The sequence below is a fragment of the Eleutherodactylus coqui genome, chromosome 1, assembly GCF_035609145.1.
Source record: "Eleutherodactylus coqui strain aEleCoq1 chromosome 1, aEleCoq1.hap1, whole genome shotgun sequence".
NCBI lineage: Eukaryota > Metazoa > Chordata > Amphibia > Anura > Eleutherodactylidae > Eleutherodactylus > Eleutherodactylus coqui.
The window spans coordinates 131,165,938-131,175,853 of NC_089837.1; positions in this window are offsets into that span (position 1 = coordinate 131,165,938).

A 9,916-nucleotide genomic window follows, 5' to 3' on the forward strand; every position below is an offset into this window, starting at 1 on the left:
GCGCAGCAACAACTTTATTATCCTGAAGATGTGTAGCATCATATTATTTACTACAACGGGCTGTTTATGGAAGGAGGAACAGGATCCAGATTTTATAGCTTTCATCATATGGACTGAAGAGTCCAAATTCAACCGAAATTGGGTAATCAACATGTTTGGGCAAGATTCAAGCCAGGGGTGTTTGGGCATGTCACGACCAGTGACCATTCAGCATTAAAGGGGTTGTCTCGCGAAAGTAAGTGGGGTTCAGCACTTCTGTATGGCCATATTAATGCACTTTGTAATATACATCGTGCATTAAATATGAGCCATACAGAAGTTATTCACTTACCCACTCCGGTGTTGGCGTCCCTGTCTCCATGGCTCCGTCTAATTTCGGGGTCTTCTTGCTTTTTTAGACGCGCTTGCGCAGAAGGGTCTTCTCCTTCTGGTCGGTCCGGGCACAAGCGGTGTTCTGGCTCCGCCCCCTTCTACGCGTCATCGCGTAGCTCCGCCCCGTCAAGTGTGCCGATTCCAGCCAATCAGGAGGCTTGAATCGGCAATGGACCGCACAGAGCCCACGGTGCACCATGGGAGAAGACCCGCGGTGCATCATGGGTGAAGATCCCGGCGGCCATCTTGGAGAAGGAAGAAGTAGGAAGAAGGAAGAAGTCGCAGAGCGGGGATTCGGGTAAGTAATATATATTTTTTTATTTTAACACATCCCTTGGGTTTGTCCTGCGCCGAACGGGGGGCCTATGCAAAAAAATCTGTTTCGGCGCGAGACAACCCCTTTAATGTCTGGCTAGGCAAGTCTGGCCATGAGATAATTGGTCTAGTCCTACATGAGGAAAACCTCAACGTAGAAAGGGATCCTCAGCTTATTCATCAACACGTCAACATCTTTATTGAAGAATTACCCCTCACACAGTTTCATAGAACTTACTTTCAGCATGATGGTTCCAACTCAATAGCTGCAACTCATTCAAGACTCACTAAATTATGCTTTTAAGGACCATGTCGTCACATGGCATGCGGCAAAACTGTTGGGCCTATTCGTTCACCAGATCACATGCTATTTTAGTTTTACATTTGTGGGAAGCTTAAGGAGATAGTTTATACTACACCTGTGAGCAACATCATCACCCTGCATCAAAGAATAATGGGCGCAGTTGGGCAATTGACACCAGACAAGTTAATTGCTGTTGAGCGCCAATGCATTTTTGCGCACAGCTTTGCATGGCATCAGAAGGAGAATGTTTGATGTAACCTATTTGCTGTTTCATGCAGTTACAAATAATAATGTATTTTACTCTTAGTTTTCACCCCGCTTTCCTTATCTATAGCTTCCTAGCATTACACATCAGCAATGCGGTGAAGCCAACCTCACTATCTGTCCTGTCAAAGCAGTAATTGGGCAATATACCATCAGTTCAGAAGTTGGAAAATCATTAAAGCGTACCTAATTTTTCATATGACCTTTCAGAATAAGCTTCAGTGTGTACATGATGAATAACACTATATCTGGCCATTATATGACTTGTATATGACATTTATCACCACTTTTTCCCTCTGCAGGCCGTATATCTGATTTTCAGTTCTCTCTAATCTAGTGGGAGGAGACTGCTATTAGGAGGCTTTCTATACGCTGCAAATGGATGAAGAAACAAATTATGCGCTTTGCAGCGCACATACATAAATAACTGCATTGTGTATAGCAGTATACAGCAGTATTGTAGATGTGATTTCACTGGTGGTGACAAAGTAAATCAGCATTAGTTTATGCAGTCATGTAACTCACTTTTGACTTACAGCTAACAACTGGGTGCAGCATTTTTTTCCACAATTAAAGTAGCAAAAATTACTAGTGTTAAAATTGCAAAAAAAACACTATGTTTTTGAAAAATAAAATTGTGTGATTCCAACTTTAAAGTGGTTTTCCAGGCTTAATTTTTATTAAGCCCTCTTATTGGTGAAATAAACATCATGTGTTTTAATGGCAATTTTTACTAGTTTTAGTGAAGTTTTTATTTTGTAATCCCTTTTTTTTCTGGTACCTTGTAAATCCAATAGAAAAACCTATGAGAAAATGCCAGAAATACCACCATATCATGACCCGCTGTATTTTGAAAAAAAAACAACTGCCTCTAAAAGAAAAATGCCAAAACGCTGTGTATGTAAACTTTTTTGATAATTTGTACACATTTTTGGTAACTTTTTTTTACCATAAAAAATGCATGTCAAAAAGCCAGCAACTGAGAAAAGTGGAAAAAAAGGCCACCACAAACAACACACCAAGTGCAGTTCATATTCCCCCAATGACCTAAAGCTAACATCTAGCTGAAGTATTTTTTGCGGCAAAAAAAATAAAAAAAAGACAATAAATGCCCAGAAAAACGTCATTAAAACCTGGTGTGCTTCCAAACAATGCTGTGTGGGAAGCTACCCTTAAAGGGGTTGGCCACCTTACTGTTCATATAAGTACAGGACGGTATATTGTGCGCATTTGGGCAACTTACTAACATCCATCCTACAAATGGCTGCCTATGGAGGGACATGTGATACGATCGTTTACATCAATGCCTCCTACTCTGTGCCAGTTTCCTGCCAGTCTAGACCTGCATCAAGGAAGAAAACAGGTGCAGAGTGGGTGGCACTGATGAGCAGGGTTGCATCACATGCCACTCCATCGACAGCCATTTACAGGACAGAAATCCAGTACTGTACAGCAGGGTGACTTCGTGGTGATTGGTGTGCCTTCATAAAAGACGAAAATGGCGCAGAACTCCTAAATACATTCTATTAGTAAGATGCCCAAATACAACACATTAATTGCCCTGTACCTATCCTAAGCTATTACCTTTAAGAAACATCTGCCTACAGCATGTTTGCCTTGTGTGTGAATGCAGCCCGAGACAGATGAGAGTCAGCTGGAATCTATAAGGTATCAAAACTCTTTTTCAAGTCTTTTCTCATTGTCAAGAATGCCTGGAAATGTGTTGAAATACATACAGATTTTGTAAAATGCCAGGGGTGCTGTACAGTATATAAAACCTGCATTGTGTGCAAAGAATTGACTAGAGGAATTGCTTCAAGTAGAACTGTCATTCCCATATAAAATCACTCTCAAATATAATAGATATCTTTTAAGGACCATGTAATTATGAGTAACTTGCCCTTTCAGCCACAATCCCGGAGGCTGATATCTCAACATAAAAGTGCACATAGTAATTATCGGTTTCCATGTACAGTGATATGAAAAAGTATTTTCCGCATTCCAGATATCACTCAGTAACCCTTTAATGCCTCAGGACGTAAGTTTATATCCTGGCATGGAAGCACTTGACGCAACAGGGCGTAAACTTTATCCCCTATCCTATAGATAAATCCTGTGGATAAGGAATAACATGTAATTCTAGTACAGCCCCATTAAAGGGATTGTCTGGGACTTTTACTATTGATAACCTATCGTCAGGATAGGTCATCAATTGTTAATCAGTGGGGGTCCGCCACTCAGGATCCCCACTGATCAACTGATTTCCAGGTCTGCTGTCATTGGGGACAGCACTGGAAGCAGATACTGCTGTCAACTGGTTTGGTACTACAGGCACAGTTCCCTTTGACTTCAATGGGAGCTGTGCATGTAGTACCAAACTGGGCTGCTGCAAGTACAGACACGACTATCTGCTAACAACAGTGTCTGCACTGGCAGTAGGCCTGGGAATCAGCTGAACGGTGGGGATCCTAAGCAGCAGACCCCCACTGACTAACAACTGATGACCTATCCTGAGGATAGGTCAACAATGATAAATGTACTGGACAACCCCTGTAAAGGGCTTGTACCAGAATTACATGTTGTCCCTTATCCACAGGATAAGGAATAACTTGTTGAATGGTGAGGGTTTCACAGCTAACACCCCGTGATCATGGGAATGGAGGGTCCTGCTTCCCACTCTGCTGGTCACTACAGGGTTGCTTCAGATGTGGTGCACTCCAACACATCAACTATTTATGATCTACCCTGAGGATAAGGCATCAATAATAAAAGTCTTGAACAACCCATTTAACAACAGTGCCTACAGGGAATCTGAAGTTATCTGAAATCTATCTCCTGCCTCATCATTGGCTCCTGCCGCTCTCTACCACCTCATTGCAGCTCTACCTAATCTGTGGGAACCTGGAAGCAAATGTTTTATTATCCTCCAGCTGTACCACTCGGTAAAGGAAGGTTTAGACAGTTCCTATGGAAACCAATGAGATATCTGTATAATGCAGAGACCTGTTGGGTTCTCTATAGCAAAAACACTCTTTATAGTTGCTCTCCACTCTTAGGCCTCATGTCCACGGGGAAAATCGGGCCCGCTACGGATTCTACATGTAGAATCTGCAGCGGGTCCCTCCTGCCCCGCGGACATGAGCGCTGAAAATAAGAATAAATGACAATAAACTCACCTCCCATCCGCTCCGTTTCTTCTCTTCGCGGCGGCGTCATCTTCTCTCGTCGCGGCCGGATCTTCATTCTTTGGCTCGGCGGATGTGCACGATGACGTCGGTGACGTGCCCCGCGCATGCGCCGGCCCGAAGCAAAATGATCTGGCCGCGGCTGAGAGAGGATGGTGCGGCGCCGAAGAGAAGAACCGGAGCGGGTAAGTAAAATGTGATTTTTGTGTCCCGCGGATCCGGACGGCTTCCATAGGCTTCAATAGAAGCCCGCGGGAGCCGTCCCCGCGGGAGACCCGCATGAAAATGGAGCATGGTCCAGATTTTTTCATGCTCCATTTTTTTTTTAATCACTTTTATTGACGATCCGCGGGTATTTATCTACCCGCGGGTGGTCAATGCATCCCTATGGGGTGCGGATCCGCGCGCGGGAGAAGAGTTAAAATCCGCTGCGGATTTTAATTCTTCTTTTCCCCGTGGACATGAGCCCTTAGAGTCCTTTTACAATACCCTATTTGCTCAATATCTCGCTGTTATTTGTATAGCACCAACTTATTCTGCAGCACTTTCAGGTAATTTATTTATTACCCCCACCAAGCTGGGTACTCATTTTACTGACCTCGGAAGGATAGAAGGCTGAGTCAACTTGAACTCAGAACCTTCAGGTCGTGAGTGAGAGCTTAGGACTGCATTTCTGCTGCCTTAACACTCTGCACCACACAAGGCTCATTGCAGACAGCCCTGGAAGCAGATGGTCGAGTCTGTATTGCAGCAGCCCGGTTTGGTACTACAGGCAAGATGAAATGTAATCACTGCTTGCCTACCAGGCCTTTAGACAGGTCGATTTAGACTCTATGAGGGACAAATAATCATTCATCCCCCATAGGGATTCAATATTGACAGAAACACATCCCCCTTTTTCACATAAATGTGCCCCTCCGACAATGATGATTTTTTTGTGCAGCATGAGATGATGTGATCACCAACAAATTAGCACTTGCGCATTGTTGCAAAGCCTTATGATTGGGCAAACAAAAATTCTAAGGGTGCGTTCACATGTAGTGGATTTGGTGCGGATTTTCCACAGCAGGAAATCTGCACCAAAATCTGCAGCAAATTCTGCAGCAAGTGCCATGTGAAAATGGATTTTGGCCCAGAATTTGCCACAGATGCACAATAGAGTTCACCCCTTCAATTAAATCTACTGCGGATTTGTGGCAAAAACTGTGTTAAAATCCGCACCAAATTGTTTGTATTCCAATTTTTTGCAAAGATGTCCTAGAGAGCTGAAACCTAGTCTAAATCCTTCAGAAGCATCTGATTTAACTATGTGGCAAATTTGGTGCATATTAGTCCAGTTGTTTGATCATATTCCGACTTTTTGTGAATAGGTTGCAAATAGAGATGAGCGAACGTACTCGGATAAGCACTACTCGTCCGAGTAATGTGCTTTATCCGGAGGGGGGCGTGGCTAGCCAGCAACAGGAGCGCACGCACGGACCGGGGCTCCTGGTTGCAGGGACACACCGGCGGGTTTCTGCCGTGCCTGGAGGCCTCCACGGGGCCGAAACAGCTACCACGGACACTCCCGGACCGAGACAAAGCGAAAGAGACCCTCCGCGGGTCTCCCGCGAATACCGCGATTGTGCGGCCTACGAACCGGGCGCATCCCCGGCCTGGAGTTACAGACGCGGCCGACCGGAAGTGAGGGCCGGCCGCGGAAAGCCGCGGTGAACGCCTACCGAGGAGCAGCGGAGGCGGGGGGGGACAGCGGCTGGGATCTGCAGAGAGCCCGGGAGCGGGCAGAAGAACCAAGAAAGTGAGCGGCAGACCCACAGGACTGCAGACTGGGTGAGTGACGCCGCAGCTGCGGCCACCGGACCCTGCGGCCCCCCCTAAGCTCACCTACCCCTGTAGGACTGTGACAATACCCCTGGGGCACTGGAAACCCCCTGCAGTGCATCAAACACCCCAGGCCAGCAGACACACTGAGAGGCCCCCTCCACCCCTCCCCCCAGTCGGACATCACCTAGGCAGAGGGAGATAAGGAGATAAGAATTGGGGGCAGTGCGGGAGAGGAGGTAGAGAGGGGACGCTGCGGAGAACAACGCGGGGTCCCCCCCCCTTCCCTTTTTCCTAAACAGAGGGGTGCAGAGGCAACTGACTGCCCCCCCCCATTCGCGTGTGTTCTGCCCCCTAATAACGTGGCACCCCAGGACTGTAACCCACTGCTGTATGCGCACCCAGAGGCTAAGATCTGAGCTTCCACCTGAAAGAGACGCATTAAAGGTGCACGTAAACTACTACACTATGACTGCACCCCAACAGCCATGCAGTAAAGCTTAAACTGCGCATGAATCCCCCCCTGTGACATATTATAAGTTCGAGCCCACGGACACTCCCTACTACTATCCTCCAACAAGATGGCGCCCACCAAGCAAGCCAAAATAACCAGCAAACTGCAGCAATATTCTCGGCCCAGCACCTCAATGGACCCCCGATCTAATGCGCCCTCCAGCCCGCAGAGCGCGTCCCCTGAGGCAACAGCACCAGTTTCGCCCTCCGCATCCCAACTATCACCAATGTATTGAAAGCGATTACAGAGTCGTGCTCTGCCCTCACAGAAAAAATTGATGCACTACAGTCAGACTTTGGTCTGCTGCGAGCGGACGTCCAAACGCTGAGAGAGCGTACAACAGAAGTCGAGACGCGAGTCTCCAACTTGGAGGACACTGTAACTCCACTCTCAGACCAGGTGCGCACCCTCAACTCCAACCTCACGGCGCAGGGGAAAAAACTGGATGATATGGAGAACCGCCTGCGCAGATGCAATCTCAGATTCATAGGATTGCCGGAGGGCGCTGAGGGCAGAGATCCTTGCAACTATCTGGAATCGCTCCTCAAACAGGAGTATGGCTCCAACTCTCTGTCACCCCTATTCTGCGTTGAGAGAGCACACCGCATCCCATCAAGAGCCCCGCCGCCCGGAGGCCCTCCACGCACCTTCATTGCAAAACTACTTAAAGGGGTTGTCCCGCGGCAGCAAGAGGGTCTATACACTTCTGTATGGTCATAATAATGCACTTTGTAATGTACATTGTGCATTAATTATGAGCCATACAGAAGTTATAAGAAGTTTTTCACTTACCTGCTCCGCTGCTGGCGTCCTCGTCTCCATGGTTGCCGTCTAATTTTCGCCGTCTAAAATGGTCGAATGGCCAAATTAGACGTGCTTGCGCACTCCGGGTCTTCTGCTTTTCTGAATGGGGCTCCGTGTAGCTCCGTGTAGCTCCGCCCCGTCACGTGCCGATTCCAGCCAATCAGGAGGCTGGAATCGGCAATGGACCACACAGAAGAGCTGCGGTCCACGGAGGAAGAAGATCCCGGCGGCCATCTTCACCGGTAAGTATAGAAGTCACCGGAGCGCGGGGATTCAGGTAAGCGCTGAGCGGTTTTTTTTTTTAAGTCCCTGCATCGGGGTTGTCTCGCGCCGAACGGGGGGGGGGGTTGAAAAAAAAAAAAACCCGTTTCGGCGCGGGACAACCCCTTTAATTATAGGGGCAGAGACAAAATTCTGGCACTCAACCGCGAGAGAGGCCCGATAAGGGTTGACGGACAAACAATCCGTATCTTTCCGGACTTTTCCTTGGAGGTGCAGCAAAAGCGCCAAAAATTTGTAGAAGCTAAGAAGATGCTGCGCTCAAAACAACTGGTCTACGCCATGCTATATCCTGCCAGACTAAAGGTGATCAAGGATAACCGTTCCCATTTCTTTGAAAACCCGGAGGATGTCCTAAACTGGCTCGAACAAAATTAACCCGCACCGTGAGACTTTCACAGATGCATATTTGATGCGGCTGGCCGGTCATCATTTTCCTAGGATCATTGCAGCATAATAGTGGAGGGTGCCTCTCCCCCCCCCCCCATTTTTTTTTTTTTTCCTTTCTCTCTCTTCTTCTCTCTCTCTTTTCTTTCACTGCCTCCCCCCTTTCTTTTCCCTCATTCTCACCCCCCCTCCCCCTCCACTTTAGGTAAGAAGGCCGGCGGCCGAAGATAATGAAGATGAAAAACGGCGTGGGCTGCGATAAAGCTACTTTTTTTCCCCCTACGTGGACTGTGGGGGCCGGACTGGACTGGGGGCCTACGCAGCGCCCGCGGCCCATACCGGGCACCTATAGCCTACACTGACGGAGCCCGCGCCCACATAACCTTGTCTCTGTTTCTTCACAGGGGGACTTTATTCTCATGCCTATAACTGCTGTTATTGTTCTGCATTTTTCTGTTATAGTCTGTTGGTGACTTTTTCCTGGGGCTAGGCCTTACGCCCCCTACAAAGTCGTGAGTTATGGGATCGAAACCTGTCCAAAGTTCGGGGGGATGGGTAGGGTGGGAGGGGAGGGATTTGTTTGAGGTTGGTAAATGGGAACTGATTTTGGTTCGTTTTGTAATTTCTATTTGTGGTCGTTGGCGCGACTCTTTTTCAGATGCTTTAACCTGCGGGAATAATGGCCAGTCCCCTGAAAATGGCTAGCACGTACTTAAAGCTGGTCTCCTGGAATGTCAGGGGCCTAAACTCTAAAATTAAACGAGCATTGGTTTTTGACTTCCTTAAAACTCACTCCCCCCACATGATACTACTCCAAGAAACACACCTTAGGGGCTCGAAGACGCTGTCGCTTAAGCGTGCAACAATAGGCTCAGCATATCACGCGACTTACTCCAACTACGCTCGCGGAGTTAGTATACTGGTGGCCAAATCGGCCCAGTTTGCCCTCCGCCAAATACACATAGACCCGGGGGGGCGCTACCTGATCCTACAGGGAACCTTCCATGGCCGCCTCCTCACGATAATAACTGTTTATCTACCACCACCTGCTAACATTGAAATACTTCACGAGGTGATGGCACGAGTGGTCCTCCTGGAGGCGGCCCCGATAGTAATCATGGGAGACTTTAACCTGATCTTGGACCCGGCGCGGGACCGCCTCACTCCAGCCGCCTCCGCGCAGACTCGGCTCCCTGGTTGGGCCGACTCCTACTCACTGCAGGAAATATGGCGTGCGAGACACCCACATGACAGAGCTTACTCGTGTCATACCCCGACCTACAATGCCTTCTCGAGCATAGATCTCTGTTTCGGCTCCCCGGACTGCCTCTGCATGGTTTGTGATATATCCTATCTGCCTAGGGGCATTTCAGATCACTCCCCACTCCAACTGGTGCTTGACCTGGGAGTCGAGGGAAGCCGCCCTGCGTGGAGACTGAGCCCGCTGTGGTTGGAACAGAGAGAAGTACACGAGTACGCAGAACAAGAGGCTGAACTGTACTGGGAAGTCAACGAGGGGACAGCCTCGGAGCTGGTGGTATGGGACGCATTTAAAGCTTTTACCAGGGGATCCTTTACCTCGGCTATTGCCGAGCATAGAAGATCCCTAGGGGCCCGCCGCTTGGATCTGGAACGGCGCCTTGATTTAGCAGAGACTAGACACATAGCAGA